Source organism: Amblyraja radiata, chromosome 27, assembly GCF_010909765.2.
Source record: "Amblyraja radiata isolate CabotCenter1 chromosome 27, sAmbRad1.1.pri, whole genome shotgun sequence".
NCBI classification, from domain to species: Eukaryota; Metazoa; Chordata; class Chondrichthyes; order Rajiformes; family Rajidae; genus Amblyraja; species Amblyraja radiata.
The window spans coordinates 27,655,423-27,674,421 of record NC_045982.1 but is presented as its reverse complement, the minus strand read 5'-3'; the positions used below and the strand labels follow the sequence as shown (position 1 = coordinate 27,674,421).

Genomic DNA, 18,999 nt, shown 5'->3' with positions numbered 1-18,999 from the left:
TTATAAAACTTATCAGCATTCACCATTTGGGCTCATGTTTCAGAATTAGGACCAAGTGAAGTATGGTTGATGCCAATGCAAGTAGACTCCAGAATAGGTCAGCTCAAGACAAGTCGACAGTAAGTAGACAAAAAAATAATTTGAGAGGCATCACATTTGAATTCTGAACTCAAAGTTTCAACTGCCATGAAAGCAATCAGTAATAGTCAGTGCTATGGACTGAAGGATCTTCAAACCAAAAGGCCTGACTTTGTTTCTCTCCCCATGGAATACTGCCTGCCTCGCTGGGCAATCTAGCATTCGAGGTTTAGTACACCATAATATTATATGAACCTGTTAATGTTACAACATACCTGTTACGATAGGGTTACTGCAAAAAGAGCCTCTATCCCAGTACACACAGCAACCTGAAACAAGAATAAAAGCATAGTGAGGTAAAGGGAAATACCAACAAACAGTAGATTGTATCACAGAAAATGGGGTGAGAAGGCTGCTGTGAAACATCTCACCATATATGTTTAGCTCAGTTGGCAACATTCACCCGAGTCAGAAAGTTCAGAGATCAACTGAGTCTGCATTTCCATCTGGTAATGAGATATTTCTACAATGTCTGAGGAACAACCATTCAGTCCTCATGTAAAACCATAGCCATAGAAGGATCCCGACCAAAAACGTAATCTATCCCTTTTTTCCAGAGATGTTGCCTGACCCAGTTACTCCAGCATTTTGTGTCTATCTTTGGTATAAACCATCATCTGCAGTTCTTTTTTATTACATAGCCTTGTTCTGGTGCATTTCGAAATTTGGCAAGAACGGAACCATTTTCAAGTTCTAATGAAACCTCCGAAACCGCATCTAAAATAGATTGTGACCATTAAATCATTATTATTTTTGAGACATTATTTTGGGCAAAATAGTTGTTGCATTATACCTATATAATTTTAGGAATACTTTATTAGAATGTTTAGAGGACATGAAAAGGTCTAAATGTACATTCAGATTGTGTTTACTTCAATGATTGTGGTTGATAGAATTGCAATCAAGAAGACAGTCTGATCTCCGGCTATACAGAACAGGGTTGGGTTGCGTTTCTATTTTCACTAATCTTTTTGAAAATAATGAAAGAGGTACATCTTCTGAAAACAGAAGTAGGCTGTGGAGATGGGATTTTAGATGAAGCAAAACAGTAAGGTCAACTGATCATGTATCTGTTGCTCTTCAGGCGGTTTTGCCATAGCTGCCACATTTACCTCCGCAAGAAGAATACCTACTTCGGACAGTAAAGCACCACTGCGACTCACTTTCAAATTCTGGATTGAAAGTTACACGTTAAGAGGCACCAATAAATCAAGGCAGTAGATCTATTCAACAATTCGAAAGGGTGCTATCCCAATATATTTGGGACCTACATATCCAACTGAAAATCCCAATCAAATGCAATACACATTGTGTGCAATACTCAATTTATTATCTCTTCTGCTTGCTGTCAGCACTGAGGACATTCCAGTTCCACAAGTTCTTCAGTCACGTGTAATACAGGTTATCAAAGCCCCCTCCAAACACGGACTATGTTTAGAAGGATATAATCTAGAGCTGCAACGTTAGGCGTTTCACATTTCAAATGAGTACATTGAATTTTCACACCTATTAAATTTCACGAAAACCCAAGCGACAGTGGAAGCCCAAGAATTGGTTAAGCTCTGGGTGAGAAGCTGTTGCCCAATACTCCCACCCTCTTCCTTCCTTATTAACCTCACTCCCATGCAGGACCAAGATGCCTATCCTGACTGGTCTCATGATGTATGCCAAGGATCTTAACAAGCTTAATATCAAAAGCACATAAATGTACTCTGTATAAACTTTACCTATGCCTCAATATCTCAGACTCCCCAATTTTTTCTCCCATTTTGAAATGGCTGACTGTTGATTGGGTTATCGCACCATACGTAGTCTATCGCAGGGAAATTTTTAGGGCACTGTGCCAAGGTTTCAAAACCATTTGGACTGAGGTGGGAAGGAGACTGCAGCGCTCACATGAACCCACACCACAGTTCAATGGCAGAAAAAGCTAACTGCAGCAGTTGGATTCTCTGATGTGCCATAGCCATCTCCAGTGAAATGAGGGAGGGAGGATAGAAGTTCCTCATGGGCAATGGATTTATGTCCAGCTACTCTGGTTATGTACACAGATCAGGCTGTACCTGCACAGAAGCCACATTTAATAGCCATTAAATTAAAAAAAAATCCTATACCTAGCATACAAGTTACAAATGATAGATAACTGCAAGAATTGCACCTATACACCTGTCAAGGTCAGTAGAACATCAAGGTCAGTATGTCTGGGTTGTTTAACTAAATGGCAGAAAGATAAAAAAAGACTGCACTCTACCTCAACATCTTGTTTGATTTCCCAAAAATTTGAAATGTTTTCTCTATACGCAACCTAAGTGGGAGTTTTTGGTCGGCAGAATTCTCGCAAACCTCAGCATGGAATCATTGCAATTGGATGGCCAATTAACATTGGCTTCAGATCACAACACTGTACGCAGTGTTAAAGTCATGTTTGCTGCAGACATTTCTGGTGGATAAAAGCAGGTTTTGCTGCAGTGCACATTAGACAAAAATTAAGCACTTTTTTTGTCAAACAAATGAAGAGGCATTGGACCTGGTACTGGGAATGAGTTGGCCCAGGTTGATCACTGGGAGGACTCCTGAGGAAGCGGTGACAGCAGAAGACCTAGATGAATAATGGAGAAGGCCAAAGAGCAATTCAATATAGAACTGCTTGGTCAGAGGAGGGATACAGTCAATGAAGTGAAAGGATATCTGGTGAAGATAACATGAAACTAAGGATTGGATGATAAAACTGTAAGAGCAACAGGTAGATTTAGAAGTCTATAGTGCCGGCACAGTGCATTCCCACATGGTGACAAGTGAGCCAAAGCCAAAGCTAATTAAATGATAAAAAGTTTTTAAGAAGAGATGATAAGAAGGAATAAATAAAAGGGGATTTGCATGATGCACATCATGTGACTCATTCAAACAAGAACCAGGTCAAATACATCTGTGGTAAAAAGGAAGGAATAGATCAAAGGATTGCCCTTATAATATTGTCCAAAACTGCAGAAAGGAATACAATTGATGTTTTAGTGAAGACCTGCGTGAATGGCTGGTGAGCAAAACTGAAGCACATGAATAAAAGTAGTATGGACAAAAGGTTTGCTAAAGCAAAGTGTGCTGATAAAATGTAAGTTTTTCATAATGAAGAGATAGTGCTTTTCCCTCAGGGGTTACTGCATAGACCACAGATTATGTTGCCATGTGTAAAGTTTATATGTATGGTAAACAGGATAGTATTTGGAATGCATTTCTTACACAAACCTCGTCCATACTGCTTTTATTTCATGGGCCAGTTTTCCTCACTAATCTGAAGACAGTTACGCAAAACATCATCTATCTATGTTCTCCTGGGATGCTTCCTGACTCGCGGAGTTACTCTAACTCTGCTTTTTTTAGTATTGGAATGCAATATGGACATGGATTGTGTGACTGAATAGACACACCATTGTCAGATGAAATTTAACACAAATCCTCACTACACCATTTGCGTGTGGGTGCAACGCACAGAGCCAGTTTCATAGCTCTAATGACCCAGGTCAAATCCTGACCTTGGGCGTTGTCTTTGTAGTTTGCATGTTCTCCATGACCATGTTGATTCGCCCAGGTGCTCCAGTTTCCTCTCACATCCCAAAGGGTGGTGGGTTAATTGGCCGCTGTAAATAATCCCTAGTATGTAAGTGAGTGGGAGAAAATCAATGGGAATGTGGGGAGAATAAAATAAAATTACATCTAAGTGGATGACATGGCTGCCACAGACTCAGTGGGCCGAAGAGCCGTTTCCTGCTGAATTTCTCTGACAAAGTGTGAAGTGATACATTTTGACAGAAAGTACAAATTAGATCATTCCATTCCATTCTGGTCACCGAACTTCAGGAACAAAATGTAGATCATAAAATCCATGTAGGAAAGGGAATTAGAATGGCAATTAGAGATTTTGTAAGTGCTTCTAAGTACCAATTAAGTAGGCCACTTTGTCCAGTCCGATGTCGAACATCAGGAGGGTGTTTAGAGCTGTTCTCATCCAGCCAAGTGGAGAGCATTCCACCAGTGCCTGAATGGTATTTAAAATGAATTAACTCCAGACAAAGTGCAAAGGGACCCTTCTTCAGATTGGTTTAAGGAGGGGGAAAGAAAGCTGGAAGAAATGAGAGGCAGGAACAAAGCATAGCAAGTATTAGGTGGACAGGGGCGAGGGGGATATTGATAGGCAGACCCACTGAATTGCTCCAGCACTTTGTGTCCTTTCGTGGATACTATCATTTGCAGTTCCTGGTTTCTCCAAGATAGCTTTGGGAAGCAGCAACCATTGCAATGTGATTTACGGCTACTACAACAGCAATCTGGATATTTGTCCAATAACTTGGTCACCTCACATCTATTCATTGGACAAGACATGAGGTTTTAGATAAGATAGAAAGGGGAAAGTATTTAGAGTTTTATATTTAGAGATACCAACATCAGTTGAAAAATGAAACAACAATTCAGTAAAAAAGATTCCAGAAAGTAAAAAATTAATCACGAAGGGAAGCAAAGAACTAAAAATGTAAAGTAGAGAATTTAGTGGGGAAAAATGAATCTTATCTGTGGGGATTAAGTGATCCAAAGGTCAGCAAAGCTCCTTATAATATGCAAGCAGCCCAAAAATGAACCCTAGCTGATAAGTAAAACTAAAAGAATGCAACTAGCAAAAACACCGAAGGTATTTTTTTTTAATTCTAAAATCAACAGTATCTAAAATGACTTTACCAAGCCCTAGTTAGAACAGAGTTAGGGATACTGTGTAGAGTTCTGGTCATCATATTAGAAAATGGATACAAGGGATCAGGAGAATAATGATCTCCAAGCAAGAGGTCATGCCCATCAGGAAAGGATGAAAACCCAAAGCCTTTCTCTCACAAAAGAAAGGCCGAGGACATGTGGCCAATTAAAATTATGAAACTTGCTGTAGGAAATGGTCATGTGGATATAGATATCTGTAATCAGTCTTGCCATAAACCTATGAAGGAGGAGAATATAGCGATGTCCTATAAAAGTCAGTTAAAGGGAGTTAGAGCAGGTTTAGAGCAGTGGGCCATTAATGTTAGCATGGAATATACAACTGAAAATAAATCCAAGCAAAACTTCAAAATTACAAAGTCCATTTTAGATCTTCACACAGCCTCCATTTTAAAAGAGACCTGGGTAGTCCACCATTTTCTGACATACAACCTCAGTTCTAGTTTCATCTATGCAAATCCTTGCGTACTCTCGAATGCCTCCAAGTCAGTTTTTATGGAAATGTTGGTGGCATGACAATTTTATATGAATACTTTACAAATGCTATTTGAATACTCTACCAGGAACTTTGAAATAATTCTGTAGAATGTCTCGAAACTCCCATCGGCCATTAGATTTTTTAAAAAGAGCCTTTACCTCTAACCAAAATAACAATGCTATTCTCGGGTTGAAGGGAGAGAGGTGGGAGAGAGAATAGAATCGTAGAAAAAAAGACACACTATACACCACCATAACTCCACGAATACCGAGTGTAGGAAGGAACTGCAGATGAAATGTGTAGGAAGGAACTGCAAATGCTGGTTTAAACCAAAGATAGGCACAAAAAGCGGGAGTAATTCAGCGGGACAGGCAGCATCCCTGGAGAGAAGGAATGGATGACGTTTTGGGTCAAGACCCTTCTTCAGAGTGCTGCAGATGTTGGTTTATACCGAAGCGCTGGAGTAACTCCAGGCAGGCAGCATCTCTGGAGAAAAATGATGTGTGACTTTTTGGGTCAGAGCCCTTCTTCAGACATCAACATTCAGTCAATAAATTCCAGAGGAAAAGTAGCAAGCAATTTTTACACACAAAAAGATGAATGACCAATGAATTTATTTTCAGTGAGGCCAGCTGATGGTTGGAGGGAAGAATCCTCATTTGCTCTTTGAAAGCAACCTATTAATACCTTCTACGACAGATGACTAATCTGCTACCACTTTGATGATATCCGCCAACCATCCAATTTACTTGGGGTGGAATGGGGACACCAGGCCAGAAATGCATATTTTAAAATAACGAAAAGCAATAAAACTGCCACAAATACAATTACGTCGTAAAACAGAGCAACAAGAACGCTCGCTTCAACCAAAAAGATGGAAAGCTATCGAAATACCTCAAATTCGTCACTGCACATTTTTGAAAAATGCAATTGTCAAAGCACCAAGTGCTAATTGTTAAATTTCACAGCATAGCAAGCACACCTACCATCACTGGTCATTTCAGGATTATTCAGGTTCCAGTTTACTTTGGCCAAACAAACTAACTCCACGGCCTGCCATAATTTAAATTATTTGCAGACATGAATTTTGTCTTTGGCACCAATCCAATAAAGGATTGATAGTTAGTTCTTTCTGTTGTCCAGGACAGTGTTCATCCCTCTGTCAATATTAAGAAAGCATTATATTCCCATTATCTCTTCGGTTTCCACAAACTGGTTGCTGTTAAGCCTTGTGACATCTAGAGTATTGACATTGCTAAATTGCACAGAGCCACTACGTATTAAAAAAAATTCAAAGAAACAACAAAAGTAGAAGTAAAAATAAGTATTGCAATACTCATCATCGCCGACATCCTCCTACTCAATAAAACAGTCAATTCTCTTTATCAAGTGGTCTCAATATATCCAAGCTCACCAGCTGCCATCAAAGTCCACTCTAGTTCTAATACAAGCTGAGCTCCCAGCTCAACTTTCACAAACATCATCTTACTCTAGGCTCAAATAGTGCAAGAACACCGAATCCCTTGGTCATTGAAGCTTAATCCAAGCTTTCATTACCTGATCCCTCCATTTATTAAAAGGGAGTTTGAAGAAGGGTCTCGACCCAAAACGTCACCTATTCCTTCTCTCCATAGATGCTGCCTCACCCGCTGAGTATCTCCAGCATTTTTCATCTACCTTCGATTTTTCCAGCAACTGCAGTTCTTTCTTAAACTATGAGCATAAGCAGCATAAATCTGTATTGAGCTTCTCTGAATAGAGGCTAAACTAATACAGAAGATTTTTGTGTGTGGAGTGTTTACTTGTGATGATTAATGTCGGGTTAGGAGCTGAATGGTATGGGCAAATGATTCTTTGGAATAGGCTCAAGGTACTATTTTCTTCCAGCACGGCTTAAACAAGTTTCTGCGATTCTCCAAATTTCTTATCCACATCTCCCAATTCCCAGCTCAGAAAAATACAGGACTCTGTTCAATGACTTGCATATGCAGCCTTAAGCATGGCCAATCCCAGCAGCATGTTCCAAGATCCTACTTTACAGTTGCTACTCACTCAAAACTACTGTACCTTTCAAACATTTTCAATTATTGGCACAATGCCATCGCATAAATCGCACGTGACCTGAAAAGCATGGGGGTTGGAACAGATTAGGCAGAAACAGATTTTCGACCTGTAACTTCAGGTCTGCTTGAGCAAAGATGTTCAACTTTTTAATTCCATTACACCCTCTCCTTTTCACAAATTGCAGCCCATATATTCTATACTAGAGCACCCAATATTCGATATATTGTCCTCCATTACTTCACAAGAGCCAATGTTGCCATGCAAGCACAAATGTTGGCAAACATTTATGGGGGGGGGGGGGGAATAGAAAAAGCAGATTGTGTCCGTGCCCACCATCCCTGCAGGATCCCTTGAAGCCGCACAGCATATATTAAATCTCTTTTACTGTCACCATCTTGAAGCTCCTAATCCAAGAACGCTGTGGTAGTACAGTACTTTCATAATCCAGACTTCCATGGCTTCAAAATAACTTACTGAGCTAGGCAAGTTATTTATCCAACTCACCAAATAACTTACCCAATTAGGCCACCAATATTGACCCCAAATACATACATTTCAAACTAATTACAAAGGTTTTCAGCTGGGTGATTCTCACAAGTACACACTCAAGATGAATGTCTCTTTTATACCCTAGATCATTGAGACCAACTGGAGCCTGGACAGGGCAGCACATGCCCAAAAAGATTTGCCGCAGCAATTTGCAGCTTTAACACCTCGAGCTACTAGGAAATCCCCAGTTATGAACCTGCAGTATTTGACACATAGCGGTGAAGCTACTTTCCTAAGGGTTCTGATTCATCTTAGTTTTGTGCATGTACTTAACCATTAAAGATGCTCCAATCTCTAATAGCTCAAATTTCAAGGCAGGAGTGGTTTTGAAAAACGAAGCCACATTTTTGCTTCCCCTTTTAAGAATGTCCTCCTCTAACTCATCCCAGTTGTTAAAGGATGTTTGGCTCAGGTAAAAGATGAGGAAGTCCTGGACTTGACAATAAACAGAACCCAAAATAACAAACCTGCAGCCTGGGGCAAGTGCTCAACCATCATAGGTATCAGCTGTTGAAAGTGGGGGCAGTCTTTCCCCACTTGTTCTGGGAGTATGAATGTGCCTGGTGGATTACTGACATTACTCTTGCTTCTCCAGTCTAGTCAACTCACCATCACCAACTTTGTAATACAAATTTCTCACACAACTCATATTTTGCCAACTTAAAAGGACAGTTTCAGATGAATAAAATACAGTAGATCTGTTGTGTCTAATGTGTGTAACAGCCATTAAGCGTGCCTTCGCTGGTAGCAACATATAAAGGCATTTGAGCTTGGACAAGGTATATGGGTAGAAATCAATGTATCTTTGCCACTGCCATACAATCCATTACACAAAAAGTATATGGTTCAGTCTGACTATGATACAAAGACTAGGTTGCATAAACAAATATAGATCTTTTCTGTTGCACTATTACTATCTATGACCCTGAAATCCCTGGAAGTGAATAAACAGCAAAAGGAGTTACAGTTTGGACAGGAAGTTCTGAGCTTAGATAACAGGTTTAAGCTTGAGAAATGCATTTTTCAACAATAACAACTTTAGTTACAGTTATTGATTGACACATCTTAACCTATTTGAAATGCCCAATTTATAAGCATCAGGCAACTCTAGTTATTTGTCAACGTATCACCTATTTTAAATGGTACTAAAATTCCCATTAATGAAAAGTGATGACAATGCAACATCACATATCAATTGCAACTTAACCATGGACTTTTCTCCCCTTTCCTTCAGGGGTGACCATTCTTTGTCAGCCATAGGTTCAGTTATCTAACCCAAAGCTTTAAAATCCAAATCTTAACCACACATTCCCATTTCTATACAAATTCATTTACAATATGTAGACGTTGTAATCAAGACCAGTATGTATTGGCCTCTCCCAAATGCCCGAGCTTGTTGGACCATACTATGTTCTTCTTGGGATTTCTAATTGTTTCTACTACATGTCTTCAGGTTCTGAGATAACTGATGATATCTGTGAGAGAACCAGAGATTCATCCATAATGGGGAAAGGTGCCAAAAATTCAGGCCTATGTATAGTTTGTGAAGTGGAGCTCCTTCTGCCATTTATGCAGGGCTTTTATGTGCTCCTAAAAACAGAATTCCAAATTCTCAAACCATCCCAAATTGACCTTCCTTGCTTTTAGCCACCACGTGCCATGGATTCCCAAGAGTTAATGGGAATGTTGCAATTTTTCCCAAGGACAATTTGGGCATATAATTGAATCTGTCTTTCTTCCCAGGAGAGCAAGGAATAGTGTGTTTCAGGAGCTCAATATCCTACACAAATGGCACACGCAACAAAAACCCAGAGTAGTTAGTATGTCATTGATTGGCACAATGACCTTGGAGAGGTATTTATATTGCTAGAAACAAGGAACTGCAGATGGGCCATTCCTAGGAAAGTGAACCAAAATGTCACACACATGACCAGATGGTATCACATAAAGTATAAATCAAAAAATTATAGTAAGAGATTAATCTTATCCGTTGCTATTTTCCTACCTACAGAACTATAAAGCATATCTGCTAAAGATATGAACATTCTAGCTTTTTTAAATTCTCAGAGTTTGTAAGATAAAACTGATATGGAAAAAAATGCTAGTGAGATCACACCAGTGACTAGTCATATCTGACCTCTGACCCTAAACAAACATTGTCAGCATAAAAATTTCACTTGATAAACTGAAAAAAATATGAATCATGTATACAGTACAAAACAATGTACCTGCAGTGCTTTCAGAATTAGAAGAGATGTATTCCACAATTTTCATATTTTGGTCACACACATGACTAAGAATGGTCCAGATGCTGGTTCACAAAATAAAACAGTAAAGTGGGACAGGGGCATAACTCTGCATTCCTCAACAGTAGGGCAGCATTCCTGGATAACATGAACATGGATAGGTAATGTTTCAGGTTGGGACTCTTCTTCAGACTAAATATAGGAGGATTAGGGGGGGGAGAAGAAGGAAAGCTGCTCTGTTCTGAGTGATGTCCAACAATACTCACAACCCAAATAATGAAAAAATAAAATATCAGATGGTACCCAGTGCTGATTCTGCACTCAGATGGTGAAGAGGGTCAGTGTTAAAGACGTGGATATCATCTTGGAAGAATGCAAGCTGCTTGAATATTGCAGATGCTTCAAACAAATGGAAGGTATTTCATCACATTGGAAGTCAGCAGGCATAGTGCTGGAGAAGTGTGTTTTACCTTGCTGATGCAGGTATGACATTTGCATTGCTGGTCTCATTAAAATTCTGGTCAGTTAATTTTTGGGGGGAATTTTACAGTGCTGGTGAATATCAAGATAAGGTGGGGTATTTTTGATGGTTTCATATATTTTGTGTTTTATGACTATTGGCAGATCAATCCACCTCCTGGGATAAATAAAGTTCTATCGCATCCCATCGTTAGTCTGTAGTTGGAGATGGTGGATCACCTTTCATGTTCCTATGACACTGTGGAAGGAACATAATTTTGGGTTTGATAAAAGTTTTATTAACTCCAAATCTATATTTTGGTGCTGCTCTTTTGATGTTAGTTGATGTCAGGGAAGACAAACATTTTCACACTTTTACAGGCTATTACATTTTTATGTCTGCCTTGTATGGCTTTGGGAGAAGGTAGGGATGTGGGAGGAGTGCAGATGTGGCGTGTGGCATTGACTGATTGCAGGTGGTGGGAACAAAGCAGGAAGAGAGACAAGACAAAGGCATGGCAGGTAAAAGGTGAACACAGGAAGCGAGCGAAGGGAGTTTTGATACGCAGATGGTTGGACAAAGGCCATAGATGAAAAAACAGAATGTGCGAGACAAATGGCATCACAATTTGCAACTATTCAAGCCTTTTGTTTCACACCTGCTATTTTTTTCCATCTCAGGCCTTTGTCCAACCAACCATATGCCTACTAAAACCCTTTCTAGCCTGTGTTCACTTTTACCTGCCACACTTTCTCCTCCTTCTCCTCACTTTCAGCTTTCTTCCCCACCCCTCCACCTACAAGCTACAATCGGTTGAAAGAAGGATACCGACCCAAATCATTACCTATCCGTGTTCTGCAGGGATGCTGCCTGGCCCACTGAGTTACTCCAGCACTTTTTTTCAACATTTACATTGCTGGTCCTATTAAGATTCTGGTCAGTTAAATTTTGGGGGGATTTGATAGTGCTGATGAATACTGAGGTGAGGTGGGTAATCTATCATTGGAGTTGGTTATTCCCTAGCTGACTGACTTGGTTCCAATTAAGTTGCAGGATTTTGAGAGATTTGCTGGTAACTTTCTGGTGTTTGCGATGTTCATTTCAAGTCGTCCAGACAGACGCATAGAGACGACCATGGATCTTGCTGCCCAGTAAGCATGCGTTTTAAGCAAGACGTAGTCTTGATCTTCCAACACCCTTTTCCTCAAAATGGTCAAAGGCTGTCTGGGCATATTATATTATCTCTTGGACCTAGCTTTTGACCATTTCTCCACTTCCTGGCTTAGTTGATTTTGCACTTCCTCCCGAGAGTCATTATATAGGTATGTTACAATACTTACCTTCAGCGGCGCTGCAATTCTGCCACTGGCCGTGTGCGCGATTTTGGCGCGTTTGAGGGGGAGGGGGGGGGGCGGGGTTAAAACGCATTTTTCTCACTCCTGGTCCTGGATTATATTTTGTTGGAGTGCAGGTTTTGGCTGAGGAATCGTTCCGACGGCCGAATTTTCTTTTTTTTTTTTTTTTAATTCGCCCGACAAGTTATTCGCTGGAGTGATTTTAAAATCAGCTTCTGAAACCGTCAACGCCGACAACGGGGACGGATTTTACGCAGGGGACAGGTAAAAGAAAGTAGTTTATTTTTATGTATAAAAGTGTTTTTTAAGATGCATTTAATTCACATTTTAAGTAGCGAAACGGTGATTTTTTCCCCCGAACGAATCGGCAGTGTATTTGCTGCCGATACGGGTTTAAATCCACCGCAACCGCAACATTCCAATTGATAGCGTTCCAGAAAAACCCACTCGCAAGCTGATTTAAATGGCCATTAATTTACAGGTATTAAACATTAAATTCCTTCCATTTGGCCTATAAACCCATGACAATGAGATTTTAAAATTATGTTATATTGTGAATTCTTGTGTGAATGTTATTTGGACACTTAGGCTATTTAAAAATGTTAATCTATTCTTAAGAAATGGATAGATGTTTAGATCTAGTAATTGAATTTTGTAATTAGCTACAATTAGGTAACTAACTAATTATATGCTTTAATTTCAAGTCATCTAAGTAAGATTGTTTCATATTTGTTTCAGAATGCTTCAATCTATAATAACTGAAAATTTCTTTCAGTTCTCTTAATTTTTAAGAAAGTTATGAGCTTTTGACTGTTCTCGATCACAGCTTTTGTGTTGTCAATGAAAAAGCAATAGGGAACAAGATGCTAATTTCCGAGTATGAAAGTGAATTAGGTGTCAAATTAAACTTATTTTTATGCTTTATCTGATGGGATAAATTAGACTTGATTTTTAAAATCTCAAAATTTTGTAACATTGCTACATTATATGGCATATTACCATATCAATGGGCAATATATGAATGCAACTGAAAGCATACAATCCAAAATTAATGGTTATTATTATTTTTTATAAATGACTTGTAAAACGCATTGTCCAATTCTGTACAGTTAAATACAAACTCTTGGGCAGAATATTAAAGGCACAAAGATTTACCAGGAGCACCACGGATGCAAGACTTCAGTTAATCATTTACAGCCAGGGATGCTTGGGATCTGTTGACACGGTACAGTTCAAAAGGAGCAATGAACTTGAAAGAGTAAGATGAAGCCAATAAAGGTACACAACAAAATAAAATCATATGACTTGCAGATACAAACAATCATACAGTTACAGCAAGAGAGGTCCCTGCCTGATGCAATTGTATGAGCTTGCACTGCAATACATACTCCTCCTCAAGGCAGAGTGGTTTTAATCATCTGAAGGGTCTCGACCCGAAACATCACCCACTCCTCTCCAAAGATGCTGCCTGTCCCGCTGTTACTCCAGCTTGTTGTGTTCATCCTGCCTTTAATCTTACCTTCTCAGATCATGTCAGTAAAACACGCACCACATCTGCACTCGTCCTCTCACATCCTGACCTACTCCCAAAGCCAAACAAAGCAGACATAAAAATATAAAGGCCTGTAATAGTGTGAAAATGTTTGTCTTCCCAGACACAAACTAACACCAAAAGAGCGGCAGAAAATGTGGATTTGGTGTTAATAAAATTATCAAAGCACAAACTTACATTCCATCCACTATCATTGGAACATGATTGGTGATTCGGCCAAGGGACACCCATCTCCAACTAGACTAACCACCTCATCTTGACATTCACCAGCACCATAAAATCCCCCTCAAAAAATTAACTGACCAGTATTTTAACGAGACCAGCAATACAAATGTCATGGCTACATCAGCAAGGCAACACTATTCTCTAGCACTACCTCTGCTGACTTCCAAAGACCATTCAATGATCTACAATGCACATCATCAATGTGATGAAATACCTTTCATTTGCTTGAAGCATCTGCAATATTCAAGAAATGTGCATTCATCCAAGATAAAACAATCATCCAAGATGACATCCACCATCTTAAAACTGCTCACCTTCACCATCCAAGCATAGTATCAGCACTGTGTACCATCAATTGCTTTATTTATTTATTCATTCATTTGAATGGATTTTATTTATTGATTATTTGGGGTTGTGGGCATCGTTAGCCAACATTCATTGGCCATCACTCATTCCCTAGAACAGTGCAGGGCTTTTTAAAAGTCCATATTCAGGATCAACTATTGCTGTGGGTCTAAAGTCACATTTCAGATGGCAATATCCTCCACCAAGGGAGTGAGTGACGCTGATCAGGTTTTAAGCTTTGTGGTCATCACTAAAAGTTACCAATGTTTTAGACAATAGGTGCAGGAGTAGGCCACTCGGCCCTTCGAGCCATTCAATGTGATCATGGCTGATCATCCCAATCAGTACCCCGTTCCTGCCTTCTCCCCATATCCCCTGACTCCGCTATTTTTAAGAGCCCTATCTAGCTCCCTCTTGAAAGCATCCAGAGAACACTGCCCTCTGGGGCAGAGAATTCCAGAGAATTCCACAGACTCACCACTCTCTGTGAGAAAAAGTATTTCCTCATCTCCGTTCTAAATGGCTTACTCCTTATTCTTAAACTGTGGCCCCTGGTTCTGGACTACCCCAACATCGGGAACATGTTTCCTGTCTCTAGCGTGTCCAAACCCTTAATAATCTTATATGTTTCAATGAGATCGCCTCTCATCCTTCTAAACTCCAGTGTACAAGCCCAGCTGCTCCATTCTCTCAGCATATGACAGTCCCGCCATCCCGGGAATTAACCTTGTAAACCTACGCTGCACTCCCTCAATAGCAAGAATGTCCTCCCTCAAATTAGGGGACCAAAACTGCACACAATACTCCAGGTGTGGTCTCACTAGGGCTCTGTACAACTGCAGAAGGACCCCTTTGCTCCTATACTCGATTCCTCTTGTTACAAAGGACAACATGCCATTCGCTTTCTTCACTGCCTGCTGTACCTGCATGCTTACTTTCATAGACTGATGTACAAGGACACCCAGATCCCGTTGTACTTCCCCTTTTCCCAACTTGACGCCATTTAGATAGTAATCTGCCTTCCTGTTTTTGCTACCAAAGTGGATAACCTCACATTTATCCACACTAAACTTCATCGGCCCATTCCCCCAACCTGTCCAAGTCACCCTGCATTCTCATAGCATCCTCCTCACAGTTCACACTGCCACCCTGCTTGGTGTCATCTGCAAATTTGCTAATGTTACTTTGAATCCCTTCACCCAAATCATTGATGTAATTTGTAAATAGCTGCAGTCCCAGCATCGAGCCTTGTGGTACCCCACAAGTCACTGCCTGCAATTCTGAAAGGGACCCATTAATCCCTACTCTTTGTTTCCTGTCTGCCAACCACTTCTCTATCCATGTCAGCACTCTATCCCCAATACCATGTGCCCTAATTTTGCCCACTAATCTCCTATGTGGGACCTTATCAAATGCTTTCTGAAAGTCCAGGTACACTACATCCACTGGCTCTCCCTTGTCCATTTTCGAAGTTACATCTTCAAACAATTCCAGAAGATTAGTCAAGCATGATTTCCCCTTCGTAAATCCATGCTGACTCGGACCGATCCTGTTACTGCTATCCAAATGTTCGGCTATCTCATCTTTTATAATTAACTCCAGCATCTTCCCCACCACCGATGTCAGGCTAACTGGTCTATAATTCCCTGTTTTCTCTCTATCACCTTTCTTAAAAAGTGGGATAACATTAGCTACCCTCCAATCCACAGGAACTGATCCTGTGTCTATAGAACATTGGAAAATTATCACCAATGCATCCACAATTTCTAGAGCCACTTCCTTAAGTACCCTGGAATGCAGACCATCAGGCCCTGGGGATTTATCAGCCTTCAGTCCCATCAGTCTAGCCAACACCATTTCCTGCCTAATGTGGATTTCCTTCAGTTCCTCCGTCACCCCAGATCCTCTGGCCACTACTATATCAGGAAGATTGTTTGTGTCCTCCTTAGTGAAGACAGATCCAAAGTACCTGTTCAACTCATCTGCCATTTCCTTGATCCCCATAATAAATGCACCTTTTTCGGCCTTCAAGGGTCCAACTTTGGTCTTAACTAATTTTTTCCTCTTCATATACCTAAAGAAGCTTTTACTATCCTGCTTTATATTCTTGGCTAGCTTACCTTCGTACCTCATCTTTTCTTCCCGTATTGTCTTTTTGGTTATCTTCTGTGGTTCTTTAAACATTACCCAATCCTCTTGCTAACCACTCGTCTTTGCTTCGTTGTGCTTCTTCGCTTTAATTTTTATACTGTCCCTGACGTCCCTTGTCAGCAATGGTCATCCCTTTCTCCCCTTGGAATCTTTCTTCCTCCTAGGAATGAACTGATCCAGCACCTTCTGTATTATTCCTAGAAATACCTGCCATTTTTGTTCCACTGTCATTCCTGCTAGTGTATCTTTCCAGTCAACTTTGGCCAGCTCCTCCCTCATGGCCCCATTGTCCCCTTTATTCAACTGTAACACTGACACCTCCGATCTACCCTTCTCCCTCTCCAATTGTAGATTAAACCTGACCATGTTATGGTCACTGCCTCCTAATGGCTCATTAACCTTGAGGTCCTTTATCAAATCCGGTTCATTACATAACACTAAATCCAGAATTGCCTTCTCCCTGGTAGGCTCCAATACAAGCTGTTCTAAGAATCCATCACAAAGACACTCTACAAAGTCCCTTTCTTGGGGTCCAGTATCAACCTAATTTTCCCAGTCTACCTGCATGTTGAAATCTCCCATAACAACCACAGCATTACTTTTGCTACATGCCAAGTTTAACTCCTGATTCAACTTGCACCCTATGTACAGGCTATTGTTTGGAGGCTTTAATTTCAGTTTACTCACCCAAATTTAAACTTCACAGCTGCCATGATGGGATTTGATTCTAGGTCTCTAGATTGTTGGTTAAGACCAGATCAAGTAACTTCACCAATATGCCACTACCATACCCTAAATTTACCAACTACAGCAGTGCATCCAGCAAAATGCAATGCAGCAATCAATCAAAATCTCTTGAAAAGAACATGCCATTAATATCTAACACATAGAAGAAAATGAGCATAAGTCACATGGCAACTCATCCCAAATCAAAACCCTCCCTCACTAATCTCCAATACTTATTTGTCATTAGACCAAACACCTATTGCACACAGCAGTTCAAGGTGACTGCTCATAAACAGCTTTTCAAAAGAAAAACAATTCTAATTCCAATCCAAGTTTTTTTTTAAATATAGAATAAACATGACCCAACACTTACTTACCTTTCCCTCGACAACCTGTGTATCTTCTAATATCTTACAGCCCAAAACTAAAAAAAGCATCAATTCCAATTATAAAACTTTCAATTTAATCTCGAAGGAAATTGATAGGTTACAACTGATAAGAGGCAAAATCCTAACAATTGACACGAGCTACGCAGTTCGGACCGGATGCATGACATTTGTTGGTAATAAGCGCGAAACCGAGTGGACCGGAGTTGGAACGAGTCCCACTCCCGGATCAGAGGATGAGGTGAGCTTGGAGCCAGGATGTGGCTGCGGGCCTAAACCCGTGCAATCCGATCCTGTGTCAACCTGCAGCGGGGCGGCACTGGCAGCGGTTGGCCTTGTGCGGCCGGGCAGCGAGGCCTGCACCGCTCCCTCCGCCTCCTCCACGGCGTAGAAGGCCGCTAGGCCCGCTGCGCCAGGGCCCGGTGGCAAGGCCCAAAAGCCAGGCCCTTCCACTCGGGTTCCGGGCCCGCGGATTGGCGCTGCGAAGCAGCCTCTTCCCCTTTCCTCCTTCCCAATCGCCCGGCCTTCCTCAGGCGGCGACGGTGGTGCTGATGGGCACACAAAGCCGCCCTCCCGCCCCAGGGGCCTTGCCCCGCCGCGCCCGCCCGCCCGCCGGACCCACCTGCCCGCGACCTGCCGCTCCGCGTGTCTGCCTCGCACCGAGCGTCTCACCCGCGCTTCGCCATCCGCCGCACCGCTCTGCGCCTGCGCCGCCTCCCACAACCCCCCGCCGCGCACAACAAACTACAACTCCCACACAGCACCGCGGCATAGCCATTGCCTCCATCAGCATAGAGGCGGACAGCACGGAAACTGGCCCTTCGGCCCAACTCCTCCATGCCGACCAAGATGCCCCTTCTCCGTAGTCCCATTTGCCCTCGTGTGGGGGCCCATATAATTTTAAACCGTTCCTATCTATGTACTTCTCCAAGTGTCTTTGAAATGTTGTTATAGTTCCTGCCTCAACTACCTCCACATAAAGATTTAACCATATTTCCACCACTCTGTGTGAAAACATTGCCCCTCCGGTTCCTATTAAATGTTTCCCCTCTCACCTTAAACTTATGTCCTCTGGTTCTTGATTCCCATACTGTGGGGTAAAACCGTCACCTTATCTATTTCCCTCATGATTTTATAAGCCTCTATACGATCACCCCTCAGCCTCTTGCGCTCCAAGGAAACTCCTAGCCTGCTCAACCTCTCCCTACAGCTCTAAACTTTGAGTCCTGGCAACATCCTCGTAGATCTTCTCTTCATCCTTTCCAGCTTAATAACATCCTTCCCATATCAGGACAACAAAAAGTGAACACAATACTCCAAATGCAGTCTCACCAACATCTTGCAACAATCCATCTCAACGTCTATAATCAATACCCCGACTGATGAAGGCCAATGTACCGAACGCCTTCCTGACCGCCCGTGATGCTCCTTTCAGCAAACCATATACCTGCACTCCTACATCCCTCTGCTCAGCAGCACTCCCCAGGGCCCTTCTTGCTGTTTGGAGTATTTGGCAGCTGCTGCATTGCAAATCAATGAGGGAAAGCAGATTCTGAGCAATGAAGG

The 18,999-nt window shown here is 41.4% G+C and overlaps 1 protein-coding gene across 7 annotated transcripts in view; it reads right to left on the bottom strand.

The window, feature by feature from the left end:
- The window catches only part of thrap3 (thyroid hormone receptor associated protein 3), a 113,690-nt gene extending 95,538 nt beyond the window's left edge, over positions 1-18,152 (bottom strand). For 5 of the 7 annotated variants that reach the window (XM_033045446.1, XM_033045452.1, XM_033045450.1 and 2 more), the window contains exons 1-2: positions 18,056-18,152; positions 354-407 (exon numbers count right to left, since the gene is read on the bottom strand). The gene's annotated coding sequence lies outside the window, so the exon portion shown is untranslated. The remainder of the gene's footprint in view (positions 1-353; positions 408-18,055) is intronic. The other 2 variants (XM_033045447.1, XM_033045449.1) reach the window with 2 other exon arrangements.
- Between the last annotated feature and the right edge of the window lie 847 nt (positions 18,153-18,999).